The 21,407-nt window shown below is 58.5% G+C and overlaps 2 pseudogenes; one reads left to right on the plus strand and one right to left on the minus strand.

Moving 5' to 3' along the window:
* The first annotated feature begins 4,120 nt into the window (after positions 1 to 4,120).
* LOC103645122 (dnaJ protein homolog 2-like) lies at positions 4,121 to 19,866 on the plus strand (annotated as a pseudogene).
* LOC103645123 (uncharacterized) overlaps positions 19,804 to 21,407 on the minus strand; it is a 39,443-nt pseudogene continuing 37,839 nt past the window's right edge.

The raw sequence follows: 21,407 nt of genomic DNA on the forward strand, positions 1-21,407 counted from the left end.
ATTTAACACCAATGGATTTTGTAAAACCACAAAAAAACTATAATCTACCGTTTTACAGTGTAGATGATTCTATGCTCTAGTGGTGATGATATTGATGACATTTTTGGCTGGCTTCGCCCTTGTGCTTCACGTAGATTTCGTAGGTTAGGCTTAGCTTGTCCTTCCTTCACTGCAGGAGCTTTCGGGTGGTGGTCGAAGTAGTCTTCGTGTTTGAGGGTTTGTTTGTCTTTCTCATTTGGATTGCTTCAACTAACAGTGTCCTAACTCAATTTGTCTATGCAAAACTCATAATAATCATAATAATCTAATATTTTTATTAATCACCAAAACTCAATTAGAAGCCTATTTGTTTTCAATCTTTTGGTTCGGTGATCGATGACAACACAACCTCGAGCATGCGAAAAACAGTTTTAAGAATTTCAAGGTACTTAATTTATATGGACTTATGGCACTAAATTAATATGAATATTAGTGCGAGTGAAATTAAAAGTAAGTTGTAACTACATAGTTAAGCAAGCTCGTTTAGACTATGGGGGTCAAAGAGTACTTTGTGTGGTTGCTCCTATAAGGACTATGGGGGCATAATATCAACTCTCTGATACATCGCATTTTTTTCGATGTTTCTAACCCTTCTTTTTTATATTTATAAAATCTGCATTCATGTCTTTACACTCCTAGTACAATTGTCACTACAGAATAGAGTGGGAACGTAGGGTGTGAGACTTTGTGCATGTGATATAAAATACTTTAGACACAATGAGTGAATTGAGTTGCTTATCTTGGATGCGAGAAAAATCTCCTCGTTGCTAGGCCCTCCTTTATCTCTCCTCACCGGCTGGGACAAGAAAACGTAGAGAGAGCAGCAGATCTGAGCAGTAGATCGTCAGTAACCACCGCTAATGCCAAAAAGCCTTCGCTGCTAGCAACACCCTGCACCACCGCTAACGCCACCGGTGCTCAGCAACTTCCGGCCTTCCGCCCATGGTGCTCAGCAACATCAAGAACAGTAGGCGAGAATAGGAGAGGGAAAGAAAAAGAGGGCAGTGTGCTGGTGAGAAGGTGGCGGGGAGGGTCGTCGTCGAGGCTACATGCCACCACCACGCCATCACTTCGCGCCGCCGTCTCTTCGCCTCCTGCGTCGCCAGCGCCTCGCCTCGCCTTTCGCGTGGCCAGATTCAATCCGGAGGAGATGAGACAATGGTACCAACGAGGCTATGGGGATGGAGGGAGGGAAAAGCCCAAACCGTGCAAATTTTATTCTAGTTTGGATCAAAACGAATAACTCCTAGGTCTCATTGAATTCTAAACTAGACCAATTTGTTCCATCTGAAGGGCCGAAAATAGGCCGACCCGTTCGAAACGAATGAGGCCTAAGCTTGACACAACTGGCCAATTGAATCTCTCCCCGTATGTTGTGTTATATTGGTCTATTCTTATAAAATGCCTTAGTTTTTGTTTGGATACTTTAGTATTGACCTTAATCCACATGTGTTGAGGTGGAATGTGGTGTAAATTAGTTTAATTGCATCTCAATCTATTCTCTACAACTATTAAGAGTCATCTGTAGACTGCCCCCGCTCTCCCCTGCCTCCTGCGGATCCCGTCGCCCGCACGCACCCAGCCGGGATTCCCCGCCCAACGCTCGCGCCCGCAACCACCCAGCCGCGATTCCAGGCCGCCCGGCAAACAACCGCCGACGACGATCCCGCGCGCGCCCGCACGGCCCCACCTAGCCATGATTCACCGCACAACGCGTGTGACCCGCAAATGCCGCTCCTTACGGCCGCCGCATCCCCCCGCCGCGACGCTCCTTACGGCCGCCGCATCCCCCCGCCGCGAAACCTCCGCCGCGAAACCCCCGCCGCCCACACGCACGCCGGGCGTCGCGATGCATGCCCGCGCCAAGTACTCCCCCGCCGTACACGCACGCGGTTGGATCGCCGCAACGCGGTGAAGCGCGTCGACTACGAGGCGGGCGCGGGGGCGTCCGTGTCGGTGGCCGCGTCGTGGTCGTTCTCGTCCTCCGCGGACCAGCAGCGTTCGCCGGGCCCGGGGCTCCAGCCTTCGCGTTCCCTAGACCTTGCCCCGGAGCGGACCTCCGGATCAGCGGGAGCGTAGAGGGGGAGGTCGACGAACTCTGCCGCAGCCTGGGGCTCTCGGGGCCCGAGGATTTCGCCATCCCCGTCGCGGCCTGGGAGGCGCGCAAGTCGCGCTCTAACTCCGACCTATCGGGTTGGTTTTGTAGTGATGCTCAGCTATAGAAATATGGCTAGGATAAGGGTATGTTGTTGTGACTCTACATATATTATCATAGCTTCCCTTTTCTTTACCATTTTCGTTGGTCACTAGAAGGGTCCCAATCTCTGATTGCTTCCCAGGAGGCCACACCGCAGAAGCAGCAGCCGGTCCACCAAGGCAGGGTGAGTCCGCGGCCACGACGGAGAAGAAGACGGCACCGCCGTCCAAGAAGTGTAGAGTCCTCATGGTCGAGCGCTTATCTAGGAAGAGGAAGACAGTTGGAAGGTACAAGGAGCTCGCGGCGTGGCTTTCGCTTATCCATCCGCCACCCTCGCCAAGAAGTCCCCCGTTTGGGACTTGAAGGTTTATTCAGACATCTCAAAGCACACACTGAACGTCTAAACCATTGATCCATTGGTACAGGTGCAGCTCGCCCTCGCCAAGGCTGAGATCCTCTGCATCCAGGTGCAGCACGGCGAGTTAGCTTCACATGCTATCGCGCCAGCGCCGACAAATCAACAACAACTCCATCACCAGCATTAGCAACAACAGATGGAATGCAAGGCTTACGACACATTAAGCAGCCCTGCTGGTGTGGATAGAAGAAACTAAAGGTCATTCAAAGGCTGTAGAAGTCTAAGAGGTTCACCATTTGGTAGAGCCGGGATGAGTCAAGAATCAGCTATTTGGATTCACATGGTGTACAGATTAGTAGGATTGTTTTGTTCGTGGACATCTAATTGATCCAACACTATTTGAATAAATGTATTTTAGAGGCTACAAATCCGCTTCTCGGTCACAATTCTGGGTACCCTGAGATTGTTTTGCTAGGTAAATTTCAATAACAGTGATGAAGATATGATAAAGTTGTTTACTATTTTTGCTTTTAGGATAAAAAAGAAACTCATTTTTGAAGTACTTTACTGAGTTGAAACACATCAAACTCTGCACTATCTATTTTAAGAACAAAAAATCCAGCATAAAATGTGTAACCTTCATATTTATTTCAAGAATGCTCTTTGTTAATTGTCATCCTTATGCAACCTCTATTAACTTCAGTTTCTAATATGTGCGTTGCTCACTAGAAGGGTCCTGGTCTGCCGATTGCTTCCCAGCATGACGACGCTGTCGAGTGCGACATCGACGATGCAACTACCTCCGCTGGTGTATACCATTTTCGGTATACCTTATAAGCGATATCCCTTATAACTAAGATTATCGGGTTGGTTTTGTATAGCTGAGCATCACTACAACTGACAGTGAATTATTTTTGTGGTACAAGTTAAATTTCTCACGTACTAAATATTTGTGTTGCAGTCAACCAACTGATAAACCATTCAGGACTGAACACATGAGGCGTCTTGAATTTGCCTTCTGGTTCAAGGTAAAACTCTTCAAATTTTTCTACATTTATGAATGCACTCTCGCTAATAGTTATGTTGTGATTCCACCAGGTAAGCACGCCACCGCGACGTAGCGGTGGGAGGAGGAGCAGGATAGGGAGAAGCAAGACCCACAAGCGCTGGCTTCGACGAGAGCTGGGCATAACCAATGATGTCACGTCGCTTTTGCAGGTATCTGACCATAATTTGCTCGATTTGGTTGTGCAACGAGATCATGATTGGATTTTTTTTCTTTTTTGTGCCTGTTTGATTTCTGGTCTCCTTTTGTTTTGTTTCTTAAATTAATAATTGTAGTGATCGCAAAGCAAGCAGGAAACTGTATAAAACGGATACATGTGTTGCAGGAATTGCATTGATATGCTTAATCTTAGCAGAATATAAGAGGAATTCGTTCTTGATGATTTGATTTAGAGGTTGAAGAGTGGTGGAGGAACTTGGAAGCAACTCATGAGCCATGTATGAGCCATGGTTGTTCTGGTTGGCTAGACTGATTGATGGTGATGAATTGCAATGAAAATTCCAAGTCTGGAGCTTCGTCGAGGTGTGCTGGTTGTCAAGGTTCTGGCTTCAAGGTCCAAATCCGGCAGTTGGGACATGGAATGATTCAGCAAATGCAACATCCTTGCAATGAGTGCAAGGGTTCTGGAGAGACCATCAGCGATAAGGATAGATGCCCACAATGCAAAGGTGTTAAAGTTGTGCCAGAGAAGAAAGTTCTTGAAGTGGTAGTTCAGAAAGGTATGCAGAACGGGCAGAAGATCACATTCCCTGGCGAAGCTGATGAAGCGGTAATGACTCCTTAGTCCTCCGTTCTAAAGTTATTCCTCTGGCACAAACTAAACTTCTGTTCTAACTAATGTGTGCAACCTTGGGTTCTAACTACCTTGTGCTCGTGTGCAGCCTGATACTGCCACTGGAGATATCATCTTTGTTCTCCAGCAGAAGGAGCATCCCAAGTTCAAGAGAAAGGGCGATGACCTCTTCTATGAGCACACACTGACCTTGACTGAATCTCTATGTGGCTTCCAGTTTGTTCTGACTCACTTGGATAACAGGCAGCTGCTGATCAAATCGAACCCTGGCGAAGTTGTGAACCCCGGCGAAGTTGTGAAGCCTGGTAAGGAATCCGATTCATTGTGTTCAGGGCTGCTTGCGGTTTGAATTTGATAGTATTTGTGTTTGTGCCAGTGATCAGCCGGCTACACTACCACCTGAACCGGTTGCATTGCATAGACTCTTCCGAGTTTAACAAGTAGGTGTTGGTAGTTCGTCAGGGGCGTTTAGTTATTGACAATGGGGGATTTGGCTGCATTTTGTTACCTTTTGGTATATGTACTTGTTGGCGTTTCGAGACCGGGGGGTCCCTAAGCCGACGAGTGAATGTCGCTGCGTGCCCCAGCCCAGATGGGTCGAGCGCGTGGGCGAGCGCGAAGGGGGGAAGCGAGGTGACCGGAGACGGGCGTGAGAGAGGTGGAAATCCCGCGGCCTTCGTGTTCGTCCCGCGCCCAGGTCGGGTGCGCTTGCAGTAGGGGGTTACAAGCGTCCACGCGGGTGAGGGAAGCGAGCGGCCCCAAGAGAGCGCCTGTCCCGTCCTCGTCCCCGCGCGACCAACCCTCTCTAAGAGGGCCCTGGTCCTTCCTTTTATAGGCGTAAGGAGAGGATCCAGGTGTACAATGGGGGTGTAGCAGAGTGCTACGTGTCTAGCGGGGGAGAGCTAGCGCCCTAAGTACATGCCGATGTGGCAGCCGGAGAGATCTTGGCACCCAGCTGGTGTGATGTCGTGGCCGTCGGAGGAGCGGCGGAGCCTGGCAGAGGGACAGCTGTCGGAGCGGTTGAGTCCTTGCTGACGTCCTCCTGCTTCCGTAAGAGAGCTGAGAGCCGCCGTCGTCACAGAGCTTGCGGGGCGCCATCATTAACTATCTGGCGGAGCTAGCCAGATGGGACACCGGTCTTGTTCTCTGCGGCCCCAGTCAGCTCGGGGTAGGGTGATGATGGCGCTTCCTGTTGACGTGGCTGGCCTGCGCCCTAGGTTGGGCGTCGTGGAGGCTCCTCTGAAGCCGAGGTCGAGTCTGTCTTCCGTGGCCGAGGTCGAGTCCGAGCCCCTGGGTCGGGCGAGGCGGAGGTCGTTCGGCAGAGGCCAGGGCGGAGTCCGAGCCCTTGGGTCGGGCGAAGCGGAGTTCGTCGTCTTCTGGGGCTGAGCCCGAGTCCGAGCCCTGGGGTCGGGCGGAGCGGAGTTCGCCGTCTTCCGGGACTTAGCCCGAGTCCGAGCCCTGGGGTCGGGCGGAGCGGAGTTCGCCGTCTTCCGGGACTTAGCCCGAGTCCGAGCCCTGGGGTCGGGCGGAGCGGAGTTCGCCATCTTCTGGGACTTAGCCCGAGTCCGAGCCCTGGGGTCGGGCGGAGCGGAGTTCGCCGTCTTCCGGGACTTAGCCCGAGTCCGAGCCCTGGGGTCGGGGGGAGCGGAGTTCGCCGTCTTCCGGGACTTAGCCCGAGTCCGAGCCCTGGGGTCGGGCGGAGCGGAGCTTCCTATGGTGCCTTTGGCAGGACCTGACTGCCTGTCAGTCTCACTCTGTCAAGTGGCACTGCAGTCGGAGTGGCGCAGGCGGAGCTGTCCTTCTGTGAGGCCAGTCAGTGAAGCGGCGAAGTGACGGCGGTCACTTCGGCTCTGCCGGGCGGCGTGCGTCAGGATAAAGGTGTCAGGCCACCTTTGCGTTAAATGCTCCTGCGATTCGGTCGGTCGGTGCGGCGATTTAGCCAGGGTTGCTTCTTAGCGAAGGCAGGGCCTCGGGCGAGCCGGAGATGTGTCCGCCGTTGGAGGGGGGCCTCGGGCGAGACGGAAATCCTCCGGGGTCGGCTGCCCTTGTCCGAGGCTAGGCTCGGACGAGGCCTGATCGAGTCGCTCGAACGGACTGATCCCTGACTTAATCGCACCCATCAGGCCTTTGCAGCTTTATGCTGATGGGGGTTACCAGCTGAGAATTAGGCGTCTTGAGGGTACCCCTAATTATGGTCCCCGACAGTAGCCCCCGAGCCTCGAAGGGAGTGTTAGCACTCGCTTGGAGGCTTTCGTCGCACTTTTTTGCAAGGGGACCAGCCTTTCTCGGTTGCATTTTGTTCCGGTGGGTGCGCGCGAGCGCACCCGCCGGGTGTAGCCCCCGAGGCCTCGGAGGAGTGGTTTCACTCCTTCGAGGTCTTAATGCCTTGCGTAATGCTTCGGCTGGTCTGGTTGTTCCCTCATGCGAACTGGCCGTAGCCCGGGTGTACGGTCGGGGCCCAAGTTCTCGGGCTGGTATGTTGACGCTGTCAACGGTTCGGCCGGAGCCGGGTTTGCGAGAGCAGCCCCCGAGCCTCCGCACAGGGCGAGAGGACGATCAGGGACAGACTCGGCTTTTTTACATACGCCCCTGCGTCGCCTTTCCGCAAGGAGGAGGGGGGGAAAGCGCCATGTTACCCTCGATGGGCGCCGAACATGGTGTCTCCGGTGAGCTGCAAGCGGGTAATCCGAGTGGACGTCCGTGCCCCGTTCGTTAGGGGTCGGCTAGGGGCCCAGAGGCACGCCCAAAAGTACCTGCGGGTGATTTGCCGGACCCGGTCCCCTGGCGACGGGGTCCGAGGGCTCGATGCCTCCCTCCGATGGGATTCCGTTACAAGATCGCTCCCGCTGGTCTTGGAAATGTCCTAGGGTACCTCGGGAGCGCAGCTCGAGCCTTGGTTATGTATCGAACGTACCCCTGGTCATCCCTCGCTCGGCGTCTGAGGCGGCTGTGAACCCTTCGGGGGGCCAGCCTTCGAACCCCTGATCAGTAATGGGCGCGGAGCCTGAGTAGCCTGAGGCGGCCGTGGAACCCTTCGGGGGGCCGGCCTTCGAACCTCTGACCAGTAGTGGGTGTAGGGCCCACGCGATCTGAGGCGGCTGTTGAAACCCTTCGGGGGGCCAGCCTTCGAACCTCTGATCAGTAAGGAGGCTCGGAGCCTGGTTCCTTCATGGGGAAGGATCTTTTTCGGGGTATCCCCCTTTCCCGGTCCCTGTTGCAAGAGATAGAGAAAGAGGAAAAACGAAAAGGATACAAAATCGAACGACGTGGCGTACCTTTTTTTGGCGCGGTTATTACGGCGAAGGCGAAGCGTCGCCCGCTTCTCCTGCCAGAAGCGCCGCCTGTCCTGCCGCGGAGTTAATGCGACGGGGCGAGTGGTTGGCGGGGCGGCCGTCGCGCGTGCGCGAGCCGTTCGAGGAACGGATCACGGGCGCGTTGTCTTCACGCCGTGAGAGGAGGTTCTCTTGCTGCCCCCGGATGGGACGTGAGCTTGGCTGACGACGTGACCGCTGCTCCCGCCCGCCTGCCACCGTCATTACTGCCGGCCCACTTTCGGTCGCATTGACCGCCGCGCCAGGCTGGCGCTGCTGGGACGTGTGCCTGGTCGCCTCGAGTCGCGGTATTGGTTCCGCAACCGAAGAGGCGCGGTGGTGGCGCAAATGGCGGTGCAGTTGCTTGCATACAGCGTCCGGCGCGCCGGTTGCGTGACGCGTGGGCCTGGGCCTCCAGGCTGGGCGCGTTGGGAGTCGGAGGAGCGCGTCCACTTGGCGCGGTTGCATGCCGCCTGTATGGCTGCCCGCCTTTTTCGCCCGTTGGTCTGGGCAAAAGTGGAGGGTCACTTGTAACCGCCGGGCGGTCGTGTGTGCACCACTCGCGACGGTTTGGCTTCTTCTGCTCCGAGCCGGTTTGCATGACATGCGGGACCCAGCCCCCGCGCCGCAGGGGAGGGCCTTGGAGCGTGTTGGAGAAGACTCAGCCCGTGACGGTTGGGGGCGCTAGTAGGGAGAGTTGCCTTTAAAAGGAGGGCGACCCCTTTCGGAAGGCGACCATGTCTTCTCGCTCCCTTATGCATCGCGTCTCTTCACCTTCCAAGCCCCCGGATGGGGGATACCCGCCATCTTTTCGCCTCATCGTTGGAGGAACGCAACTCCGTGGGAGTTGGTACCTTTCAGCCATCGTTCGGCTTCAAGGATTTTCATCTGCCAGCCCGGCTGTACCCCCCCGCCGGTGGTCACCCAAGACGGTGACCACCAGTTCCTGGGTGGGGAGAAGCAAGTCGGGCTGCGATCTTGGTCCCACCCTCAGCTTCAAGGATGTTCATCATCCTCGCTGGGGTGGGGGCCGGGCTAAGCCGGCGCTCTACCTCCCGCGCGGGTTCGTGGGTCACCCTCTCCCGCGGCGTTCGAGGGAGAGGGCGCTCACTGGCCCTGTGGGCGGCCCGGACTTCGACAACGCGGGGCTGGTCGACGGCGGGCGTCGTCACCTCCAGTGTGTCGGGCTCGTCAGCTTGGCTCCCGGCGGCCCCTCCTGCCGGAGGGCGGCTGCCGCGCCGTGTGCACGGGTGGACCACCCCCAGATGCCGCGCGCTGCTAGGGCGGCGTTCGTGTTCTAGGGTGGTCATGCCTTTGCACCGGCGTGGCATCTTCACGCGGAGGATGGTGCCCCACTCGTCCGGGAGGATTTGAGTGGGGATCTGCCGGAGGGCTGATGGCCCCTGTCGTCGGTGCCGAGGCGGAGGCGGTTCGAGAAGTCCCCATCGCCGACGGGATCACCGCCACCATCCGCGCTTCGGGCCTCCGGCTCTTTGTACTTGTCCTCGCCCCTCGAGCGTTGGCGTGGGCGAGGGCAAGATTGCAGCAGCGCCCACCTTGAGGCCTGCGCCGCTGCAGTTCGGCCGCCCGGAGCGGGGGGCGTTGTCGTCGTAGTCAGAGCGGGCGGCGGCGAGCCGCTCGTCAGTCTTCTGTTGCTCCGCAGGCCTTCCCCCATGGAGTGGGGTTGTTCGTACCTGCGGAGGGGGAACCGGAGTTCCGTTTGTAATGGCACTTTGAATGCCAGTGTTTTTGTTCATTATGGTTGTCGAGGCCTGAACATGTATGTAATTTTGGCACGGAGCCGTGTTTTTTCCTCATTTTCGAGCACTAAGACTCGCCTGTTGATTATCTGAACCGCTTCACCAAGCATGAGTCGCCCCGTGTCAAGGTGACGAGTGAGGTATCCGTATCCCGGAGGCGTAGGAGTCCCTCGGCTCGGTCGGCCTTGTTGTCTGAGACTCCTCTAGCTTAGTTAAAGGGACCCCTTGGCCGCTCTTTGACGAGCCGATGCCAGGGGTAGCGATATCAGCACGAACAGAGGCGGAGTTGGCTCGAAAATGAAAACCTGGTTGGCCGGAGCCTAGCCGGGTCGTCCGTTAGCGGGACCGACGCCGGAGTTGACCAGCCGAGGCCTCGGGTCGGGTTGGCGCCCTTGGAAGATGGTTGGCCGAGGCCCCAGAGGTGACCGGCTGAGCCGCCTGCTCGGGCCGGATTCCCGGAGAAGACCCTGGCGGCGATGGCCCGGGCGTGGCAATGACGTCGTCCTTCGGAGTGGAGGTCTTCGGACCGCGTCGCCGTCCGAGGCTAGGTCGAACCTTGCCGAAGTTGTCGTCGATGCCGAGGGTGCTGCTGCCCCCTTCCAGCGTCAAGGCCCGAGCCTGCAGGATCAGATTGTCTTGTAGCGTGTGCCTTCTGCGGCCGCCGAGGCCAGAACACACACCCTCGCTGCGTTGTAAAGCTGCGTCTCCTTTCCTCTTGTTTCGAGTATCTGGACTTTTTTGTCGGTAACAGGGATGTTTGTGCGAGCGAGAGTTGCTTCTCGCGGAAGGTGATGAGTGAGGTATCCGTATCCCGGAGGCGTGGGAGTCCCTCGGCTCGGTCGGCCTTGCCGCTTACGCGCACTTTCACCCGTCCATGAGGCCCTGTCACCGACTCAGTCGAGAAGGCTCGAAGGATCACTTCGGCAGAAGAGCTTTCGAACGTGAAGACTTGTTCGGTCCGCGGAATCACTTTATCCGAGCGCGAGTTACTTATCACAGAAGGTGATGAGTGAGGTATCCGTATCCCGGAGGCGTAGGAGTCCCTCGGCTCGGTCAGCCTTGGCTGCTTACGTGTACTCCGTCGTTTTCAGGATCCACTTTTCGAAGTAGTCAGAAAGCACGAAAGATATTCTGGTAGAAGAGATCTTTTTTCGAGGAAAATTTCGACGCAGAGGGGGTTCCCCCCCTTTTAGCCCCCGAGGGAGGGTCGGGCTTTGCCGAGGCGAGGCCGACCCTTCCTTGATGACTAAACTTTGCGTGGGTGCGAGGTATATGAACAACTTTGAAAACATCTTAAGGGTAGAAGCGACGTAGCTGTTGGATGTTCCAAGCGTTGCCGTAGACCTCGCCTTGACTGTTGGCCAGCTTGTACGTTCCGGGCTTTAGAACTTTGGCGATGACGAAGGGCCCCTCCCAGGGGGGCGTGAGCTTGTGCCTCCTTCGGGCGTCTTGCCGCAGCCGAAGCACCAGGTCGCCCACCTGGAGGTCTCGGGGCCGGACCCCTCGGGCGTGGTAGCGTCGCAGGGACTGCTGGTACCGCGCCGAGTGTAGTAAGGCCTTGTCCCGAGCTTCTTCCAGCTGGTCCAGCGAGTCTTCTCGGCTAACTTGGTTGCTTTGATCGCTGTAGGCCCTCATCCTCGGGGAGCCGTATTCCAGGTCAGTGGGCAAGACGGCCTCGGCCCCGTAGACCAGGAAGAACGGCGTGAAACCCGTGGCTCGGCTCGGCATTGTCCTCAGGCTCCAGACCATCGAGGGGAGTTCCTTCATCCATCGCTTGCCGAACTTGTTGAGGTCGTTGTAAATCCGAGGCTTGAGCCCTTGTAGAATCATGCCGTTGGCACGCTCTACTTGCCCATTCGACATGGGATGAGCCACGGCGGCCCAGTCCACCCGGATGTGGTGATCCTCGCAGAAGTCCAAGAATTTTCTGCCGGTGAACTGGGTACCGTTGTCGGTGATGATGGAGTTCGGGACCCCGAAGTGATGGATGATGTTGGTGAAGAACGTCACCGCCTGCTCGGACCTGATGCTGTTCAGAGGTCGGACCTCGACCCACTTGGAGAATTTGTCGATGGCGACCAGCAGGTGCGTGTAGCCCCCGGGCGCCTTCTGCAAGGGGCCGACGAGGTCCAGACCCCACACAGCAAAGGGCCAGGTGATGGGTATCGTCTGCAGAGCCTGAGCGGGCAGGTGGGTCTGCTTCGCATAGAATTGGCACCCTTCGCAGGTGCGGACAATTCTAGTGGCGTCAGCCACCGCCGTTGGCCAGTAGAAGCCTTGCTGGAAAGCATTCCCAACAAGGGCTCGAGGCGCTGCGTGATGGCCGCAAGCCCCCGAGTGTATCTCTTGCAGGAGTTCCTGACCTTCGGTGATGGAGATGCATCGCTGGAGGATGCCCGAGGGGCTGCGGTGGTAGAGCTCCTTCTCATCACCCAGCAAGACGAACGATTTGGCGCGTCGCGCTACCCGCCGAGCCTCGGCTCGGTCGAGGGGTAGCTCTCCTTGGCGGAGATATTGCAGGTACGGGGTTGCCAATTTCGATCAGGCGTGGCTCCGCTCCGCTCCTCCTCGACGTGCAGTGCCTCGCCCTCGGAGGCCGAGGGTACCTCGGGCTGAACCGAGGGCGCCTCGGGCCGAGCTGAGGGTGCCTCGGGCTGTGCCGAGGGTACCTCGGGCTCGGGCGAGTCGTCGATCTTGACGGAGGGTTGATGCAGATCCCGGAAGAAGATGTCCGGGGGAACCGTTGTTCGCCCCGAGGCTATTTTTGCCAGCTCGTCCGCAGTCTCGTTGTAGCGCCGAGCGATGTGGTTAAGCTTGAGCCCGTAAAACTTGTCTTCCAGGCGCCGAACCTCATCGCAGTAGGCCTCCATCTTTGGGTCGCGGCAGTGGGAGTTCTTCATGACTTGGTTGATGACGAGCTGCGAGTCGCCACGGGCGTCGAGGCGCCTGACCCCTAGCTCGATGGCGATCCGCAACCCGTTGACCAGAGCCTCGTACTCAGCCACATTGTTGGACGCCGGGAAATGGAGGCGTAGCACATAGCGTAGGTGTTTCCCGAGGGGCGAGATGAAGAGTAGGCCCGCGCCGGCTCCCGTCTTCATCAGCGACCCGTCGAAAAACATGGTCCAGAGCTCCGGTTGGATCGGAGCCGTCGGTAGCTGGGTGTCGACCCATTCGGCTATGAAGTCCGCCAATACCTAGGACTTGATGGCCTTCCGAGGGGCGAACGAGATTGTCTCGCCCATGATTTCCACCGCCCACTTTGCAATCCTGCCCGAGGCCTCTCGGCACTGGATGATCTCCCCCAGGGGGAAGGATGACACCACAGTTACCGGATAAGACTCGAAGTAGTGTCGCAACTTCCGCCTCGTCAAGATCACTGCAAACAGCAGCTTCTAGACTTGTGGGTAGCGGATCTTGGTCTCGGAGAGTACCTCGCTGACGAAGTAAACTGGCCTCTGAACGGGCAATGCATGCCCCTCTTCTTGCCTCTCGACCACAATCGCGGCGCTAACCACCTGAGTGGTCGCGACGACGTAGACCAAGAGGGCTTCTCCATCAGCTAGAGGCACCAAGATAGGCGCCTTTGTGAGGAGCGCCTTCAGGTTCCCGAGAGCTTCCTCGGCCTCAGGGGTCCAAGCGAAACACTCGGCCTTCCTTAAGAGGCGGTACAGAGGCAGACCTCTTTTGCCGAGGCGTGAGATGAAGCGGCTCAGGGCCGCGAGACATCCATGACCCTCTATACGCCTTTTAAGTCCTTGATGGGCCCCATGCTGGTGATGGCTGCGATCTTCTCCGGGTTGGCTTCGATGCCCCGCTCGGAGACGATGAACCCCAAGAGCATGCCCCGGGGCACCCCGAAGACACACTTCTCGGGATTGAGCTTGACGCCTTTCGCTTTGAGGCATCAGAATGTCACTTCAAGGTCGGAGAGAAGGTCAGAAGCTTTCCTTGTCTTGACTACGATGTCATCGACGTAGGCCTCGACCGTGCGACCGATGTGTTGGCCGAACACATGGTTCATGCACCGCTGGTACGTCGCGCCCGCATTCCTCAAACCGAACGGCATGGTGACATAGCAGTACATGCCGAAGGGCGTGATGAAAGAAGTCGCGAGCTGGTCGGACTCTTTCATCCTGATTTGGTGATACCCTGAGTAGGCGTCGAGGAAAGACAGGGTTTCGCACCCAGCGGTGGAATCCATGATTTGATCGATGCGAGGCAGAGGGTAGGGAACCTTCGGACATGCTTTGTTGAGACCAGTGTAGTCTACACACATCCGCCATTTCCCCCCTTTCTTTCTCACAAGCACAGGGTTGGCAAGCCATTAGGGATGGAATACCTCTTTGATGAACCCTGCTGCCATTAGCTTGTGGATCTCCTCGCCTATCGCTCTGCGCTTCTCCTCGTCGAATCGGCGCAGAGGCTGCTTGACCGGTCGGGCTCCGGCCCGAATATCCAGCGAGTGCTCGGCGACATCCCTCGGTATGCCGGGCATGTCCGAGGGACTCCACGCAAAGACGTCGGCGTTTGCGCGGAGAAAGTCGACGAGCACTACTTCCTATTTGGGGTCGAGCCCGGAACCGATCCGGATCTGCTTGGAGGTGTCGCCGCTGGGGTCGAGAGGGACGGCCTTTACCGTCTCCACTGGCTCGAAGTTGCCGGCATGGCGCTTCACGTCGGGTACCTCTTTTGAGAGGCTTTCCAGGTCGGCGATGAGGGCCTCGGACTCGGTGAGGGCCTCGGCGTACTCCACGCACTCCACGTCGCATTCGAACGCGTGTTTGTACGTGGGGCCGACGGTGATGACCCCGTTGGGGCCCGACATCTTGAGCTTCAGGTAGGTGTAGTTGGGGACGGCCATGAACTTCGCGTAGCATGGCCTCCCCAGTACCGCGTGGTAGGTTCCTCGGAACCCGACCACCTCGAACGTCAGAGTCTCCCTTCGGAAGTTGGAGGGCGTTCCGAAGCAGACGGGAAGGTCGAGTCGTCCGAGGGGCTGGACGCGCTTCCCGGGAATGATCCCGTGGAAGGGCGCAGCGCCTGCTCGGACGGAGGACAGATCGACGTGTAGGAGCTTTAGGGTCTCGGCGTAGATGATGTTGAGGCAGCTGCCCCCGTCCATCAGGACCTTGGTGAGCCTGACGTCGCCGACGATGGGGTCGACGACGAGCGGGTATTTCCCCGGGCTCGGCACGTGGTCGGGGTGGTCAGCTTGGTCGAAGGTGATGGGCTTGTCGGACCAGTCTAGGTAGACTGGCGCCGCCACCTTCACCGAGCAGACCTCCCGGCGCTCTTGCTTGCGATGCCGAGCCGAGGCATTCGCCGCATGCCCACCGTAGATCATGAAGCAGTCGCGGACCTCGGGGAACTCTCCTGCTTGGTGATCTTCCTTCTTGTCGTCGTCGCGGGCCCTGCCACCCTCCGCGGGTGGCCCGGCCCTGTGGAAGTGGCGCCGAAGCATGACGCACTCCTCAAGGGTGTGCTTGACGGGCCCCTGATGATAGGGGCACGGCTCCTTGAGCATCTTGTCGAAGAGGTTGGCACCTCCGGGGGGCTTCCGAGGGTTCTTGTACTCGGCGGCGGCGACAAGGTCCGCGTCGGCGGCGTCGCGTTTCGCTTGCGACTTCTTCTTGCCTTTCTTCTTGGCGCCGCGCGGAGTAGACGCCTCGGGAGCATCTTCCGATGGGCGGCCCTGGGGCTGCTTGTCCTTTCGGAAGATAGCCTCGACCGCCTCCTGGCCAGAGGCGAACTTGGTGGCGATGTCCATCAGCTCGCTCGCCCTGGTGGGGGTCTTGCGACCCAACTTACTCACCAGGTCACGGCAGGTGGTGCCGGTAAGGAACGCGCCGATGACATCCGAGTCGGTGATGTTGGGCAACTCGGTGCGCTGCTTCGAGAATCGCCGGATGTAGTCCCGGAGAGACTCTCCCGGCTGCTGCCGGCAGCTTCGGAGGTCCCAGGAATTCCCGGGGCGCACGTACGTGCCCTGGAAATTGCCGGCGAAGGCTTGGACCAAGTCATCCCAGTTGGAGGTCTGCCCCGGAGGCAGGTGCTCCAACCAGGCGCGAGCAGTGTCGGAGAGGAACAGGGGGAGGTTGCGGATGATGAGGTTTTCGTCGTCCGTTCCACCCAGTTGGCAGGCCAGGCGGTAGTCCGCGAGCCACAGTTCCGGTCTCGTTTCCCCCGAGTACTTTGTGATAGTAGTCGGGGGTCGGAACCGGGTCGGGAACGGTGCCCGCCGGATGGCCCGACTGAAGGCCTGCGGACCGGGTGGTTCGGGCGAGGGACTCCGATCCTCCCCGCTGTCGTAGCGTCCCCCACGCCTGGGGTGGTAGCCTCGGCGCACCCTCCCGTCTAGGTGGGCCCAACGGTCGTGATGATGGTGCTCGTTGCCGAGGTGGCCCGGGGTCGCAGGCGCGGTGTTGCGCGTGCGCCCGGCGTAGACCGAGGCTTCCCGCATGAATCGGGAAGTCGCGGCATGAGGCTCCGAGGGGTATCCCTGCCTTCGGGAGGCAGAGCTCTCGGCCCGTCGGACCGCAGCGCCTTCCAGGAGATTCTTGAGCTCTCCCTGGATTCGCCGACCCTCGGTGGTTGATGGCTCCGGCATCGCGCGGAGAAGCATCGCTGCTGCAGCCAGGTTCTGACCAACTCCACTGGATGCGGGTGGTGGCCTGAGCCTGACGCCGTCGGCGACGCGGTGCTGGAGACCCTGGGGCAGGTGACGTATTTCTCCGGCCGGGGGTTGGCTCGCCCATGCCTGCCCGACGTCCCGCGCGGATCGGCTCAAGCGCTCCTGCTCCCTCGTCGAGCCTGGCCTGCGCCCCGCGGACCTGCTCGAGCTGTGGGTCGTGACCCCCCGCCGAACGGGGACCACAGCTAGCTCCCGCGGGATGTCCGCGCGAGGCACCGACCTAGGGAGATCACCGTCCTCCGGCATGCCGAGATGATTGCCTTCGGAGGGATCCCCTAGCTCGACGTGGAAACATTCGCAGCTTGGGCCGCAGTCCTCGTCGTCGAGGCTGCGGCTATCGTCGGAACAATCGGAGAGGCAGTAGTCACATGCGGTCATGAAGTCCCGCATGGCACTGGGGTTGCCAAATCCAGAGAAATCCCAACAGATGTTGGGGTCGTCATCATCCTCGGACCCAGGGGGCCCGTAGGTCGAGACGTCCGTCAGCCGGTCCCAAGGCGACCGCATGCGAAACCCCAGAGGGGTTGCACTCGCCTCTACGAGAGCGCCTGCCAAAGCAAGGTCGCTAGGCGGGTTGAGGCTGAGTCGAAATGACGTAGGATAGGAATCGGTGGGTACCTTTCGGTCGGCGAGCAGCGACATAGTCACGTCGAGGACTGATTGCACCGCCGTCCCAGGTACGAGGGCGACGTCCTGCAAGCTCTCCGCAAGTGCGCTGGCGTCGTCCGCTTGCTCAGGACTGGCGTGTCGCGGGGAGACGGCGCTCGCCTTTGTCTCAAACGCGGGGTCGACGCCCGGCGCGCCCCCCGTTGGGGCGCTGGGGACGTCGACTCGCTCGACAGCCGACGAGGCGCGGCCTCCCGCTTGGCCTTGGTTGCCCCACCTCCTCCTCCTTTGGCGGGGGAGAGGACGGGACGAGCTCGAATGTTGTTCTTCCACCACGCGGGGAAGACGTCGTCGATTCCGCCGCCGGCGGGCGGGCTGTCGGCCGCCATTGTCGTTGTCGCGCGGCGGTGGAAGGAGTATCATGTCGTAGCTGCCGTCGAAGGACATGAACCCAAGACTCCCGAAACGGAGCACCGTCCCGGTCCGGAGAGGTTGCTGGAGACTGCCCATCTGGAGCTTGACGGGAAGCTGTTCGTCAACACGCAACAGGCCCCTACCTGGCGCGCCAACTGTCGGCGTTTCGAGACCGAGGGGTCCCTAAGCCGACGAGTGAATGTCGCTGCGTGCCCCAGCCCAGATGGGTCGAGCGCGTGGGCGAGCGTGAAGGGGGGAAGCGAGGTGGCCGGAGACGGGCGTGAGAGAGGTGGAAATCCCGCGGCCTTCGTGTTCGTCCCGCGCCCAGGTCGGGTGCGCTTGCAGTAGGGGGTTCCAAGCGTCCACACGGGTGAGGGAAGCGAGCGGCCCCAAGAGAGCGCCTGTCCCGTCCTCGTCCCCGCGCGACCAACCCTCTCTAAGAGGGCCCTGGTCCTTCCTTTTATAGGCGTAAGGAGAGGATCCAGGTGTACAATGGGGGTGTAGCAGAGTGCTACGTGTCTAGCGGGGGAGAGCTAGCGCCCTAAGTACATGCCGATGTGGCAGCCGGAGAGATCTTGGCACCCAACTGGTGTGATGTCGTGGTCGTCGGAGGAGCGGCGGAGCCTGGCGGAGGGACAGCTGTCGGAGCGGTTGAGTCCTTGCTGACGTCCTCCTGCTTCCGTAAGCGAGCTGAGAGCCGCCGTCGTCACAGAGCTTGCGGGGCGCCATCATTGCCTATCTGGCGGAGCTAGCCAGATGGGACACCGGTCTTGTTCTCTGCGGCCCGAGTCAGCTCGGGGTAGGGTGATGATGGCGCTTCCTGTTGACGTGGCTGGCCTGCGCCCTAGGTTGGGCGTCGTGGAGGCTCCTCCGAAGCCGAGGTCGAGTCTGTCTTCCGTGGCCGAGGCCGAGTCCGAGCCCCTGGGTCGGGCGAGGCGGAGGTCGTTCGGCAGAGGCCAGGGCGGAGTCCGAGCCCTGGGGTCGGGCGAAGCGGAGTTCGTCGTCTTCTGGGGCTGAGCCCGAGTCCGAGCCCTGGGGTCGGGCGGAGCGGAGTTCGCCGTCTTCCGGGACTTAGCCCGAGTCCGAGCCCTGGGGTCGGGCGGAGCGGAGTTCGTCGTCTTCCGGGACTTAGCCCGAGTCCGAGCCCTGGGGTCGGGCGGAGCGGAGTTCGCCGTCTTCCGGGACTTAGCCCGAGTCCGAGCCCTGGGGTCGGGCGGAGCGGAGTTCGCCGTCTTCCGGGACTTAGCCCGAGTCCGAGCCCTGGGGTCGGGCGGAGCGGAGTTCGCCGTCTTCCGGGACTTAGCCCGAGTCCGAGCCCTGGGGTCGGGCGGAGCGGAGCTTCCTATGGTGCCTTTGGCAGGACCTGACTGCCTGTCAGTCTCACTCTGTCAAGTGGTACTGCAGTCGGAGTGGCGCAGGCGGCGCTGTCCTTCTGTCAGGCCAGTCAGTGAAGCGGCGAAGTGACGACGGTCACTTCGGCTCTGCGGGGCGGCGTGCGTCAGGATAAAGGTGTCAGGCCACCTTTGCGTTAAATGCTCCTGCGATTCGGTCGGTCGGTGCGGCGATTTAGCCAGGCTTGCTTCTTAGCGAAGGCAGGGCCTCGGGCGAGCCGGAGATGTGTCCGCCGTTGGAGGGGGGCCTCGGGCGAGACGGAAATCCTCCGGGGTCGGCTGCCCTTGTCCGAGGCTAGGCTCGGACGAGGCCTGATCGAGTCGCTCGAACGGACTGATCCCTGACTTAATCGCACCCATCAGGCCTTTGCAGCTTTATGCTGATGGGGGTTATCAGCTGAGAATTAGGCGTCTTGAGGGTACCCCTAATTATGGTCCCCGACAGTACTGATTATATTATTTATTGGTCTATACAACCAATGGGGTACTAAACTATATTGCTGGTTGTTAAGATGTGATCTGTGATGATTTTTGCCAAGTGAGCACCTGATTTTTTTATGCAATCAATTTTAGGTGTGTAGACAACCTATTTTTTTAGTTGATATAGATGGTGTTGATTTGTTAGTTAAAGCTATTGTCTTTGATGGTCACACTTTTATTGGAAATCTGCAATTCCTTTTATGTTGTAACAAAATTTAATATCTAAAAATGTTGTTGGTGTCTTGGTGGTACCATGTCAGTTGTCAACAGTCCAATTCCATTCTCATGGCTTTGATTCTGACGTATGATTATGTTTATTTTAAATTTGTGCAGATTCTTTCAAGGCAATCAACGATGAAGGCATGCCCATGTATCAGAGGCCCTTCATGAAGGGCAAGTTGTACATCCACTTCTCGGTGGAGTTCCCGGACTCGTTGAGCCCGGAGCAGTGCAAGGCCCTGGAGGCTGTTCTCCCGCCCAAGCCAGTATCACAGTACACTGACATGGAGCTGGACGAGTGCGAGGAGACGATGCCCTACGACGTGAACATCGAAGAGGAGATGCAGAGGCGGCAGCAGTAGCACCAGGAGGCCTACGACGAGGATGATGATGTGCCAGGCGGGTGGGCAGAGGGTGCAGTGCGCCCAGCAGTAGGCAGCTTGCGGCAAATTTGCTGTTTCGCTTTGGGCGACTATTGAGTTTACTCGCTTGTATTGGTCTGATGATACTTCGGTTACAAGAGTGCAATATTACTAAGGATTAGTTCCTATATAATGGCACATTGGCACTAACATTGTTATGCATTTTAATGCACCCGTAGCAACGCACGGGCATAGACCTAATAATACATATGGATTGAGCTTAATACTGGACTACTCAAACTAGACCTTAAGCGTATTGCTAAAGACCTTGAATCGGATCAGGCCCCCACGTTGCCTCCCGCACGGGCGACTTGGGCGGCAACCCTAGCCACCACACCTTCTCCCAATCCCTCTCTTCTCCCGCTACGCTGCCACTGGAGTAGGCCGCCGGGATGGCGGCGGCTGGGCCCTTTGGTGGTGTGGTGGCGCGAGTTGGTGCCTTGTGGGGGCTCATGGCTGGACGGGCCTTAGCCTGAGCAGTGGTGGATCCGCGATATAGAGCTCGGAGGGAGACAAATCTGTGGGGTGGTGTTCGCTGCGTCGACCGGGAAGGGGCTCGGCACCGGCGCGACTGTCGAGGGCGGAGAGGAGCTCAGTGCAGGCATGCGTCTGCCGGAGATGGGAGTGGATGGTTGGAGATGGCCCTCGGTGTCGATGCCTTGACGGTGCTCGTGGTTGGCCGGTTTTGGCAGACCTCGTGCAGGGCCTGGACGTCGACGCTCGAGGAGGGGCGCGGGCGGAGAGGATGCGTCCAGTGGTCTAGCGGGGTGTGTCGGCAGGGCTGTGCAACCGGCCAAATGGTGGCGATAGGTCCTCCTATCGTGTGGCTGCATATGACGGCGCAGGGTGGCGTGGGCCGGCAGGGCCTGGTGCAGGGTGGTGGTGGCAGCCGTTGGCTTCGGTGGCCGTGTGTGCCAGGGCCGATGGTGACAGTCGGCATCGGCTTTGGCGCACGCGACAGTGTGGCGCACGTGGCCAGGTGTTGCCCGGCTCTCTGTGCCCAGCCAGAGGGGATGGTGATCAATGCAGCTTTGTGGCTGCTGCGGCAGCCGGCGTGTCAATGCCCTCTGAAGGGTTTATGCGAGATGTCAGGATGACAGCGGAAGCTGCATGCTTTATCTCTAGGTCTTGGCATGACAATGTGTTGGAGATTTCTTGGGCAAAAGCCTCGGCGACGGTGATGCCTGTGGACGTCGCTTCTCCTATTGAGGGTGTCGCATTCCCCAACACTGTTTTCCTTGGACGAAAGTTCGGTCCATCTTGGACAAGTGACGGTGGCGTCCTAGACATCACTCGCTTCCTGAAGGTGTCGTTATTGAAGTTCATCTCAGCCACGACATCGCCTTCGGTTGTTATTTTTGCTTCTCGGCATCTGGTATGCGTGTGAAGGTGGGGCTTTGCAACGTGAAGTCGAAGCTATTGCTTCAGGTGTTGTGGCTCGACAATGATGTCACGAAACCCCCATTCTTCGTGGACTGGATTGTTTCGGAGGTCGGGAAATTGCTGGGGGCGGTCGGAGAATCAAGCTCGTTGGTGAAGAATCGGAGCTGCCTCACATGGGGTGTGTTTAGACTTGGTACCGACGGCGCACCACAATCTTCTTCCTTATGTGATGGTGTTTGGATGTAGGCGTCGTCGTGTTCCTTTGGCCATGTAT

The sequence above is a fragment of the Zea mays genome, chromosome 1 (assembly GCF_902167145.1).
Source record: "Zea mays cultivar B73 chromosome 1, Zm-B73-REFERENCE-NAM-5.0, whole genome shotgun sequence".
Classification (NCBI taxonomy): domain Eukaryota; kingdom Viridiplantae; phylum Streptophyta; class Magnoliopsida; order Poales; family Poaceae; genus Zea; species Zea mays.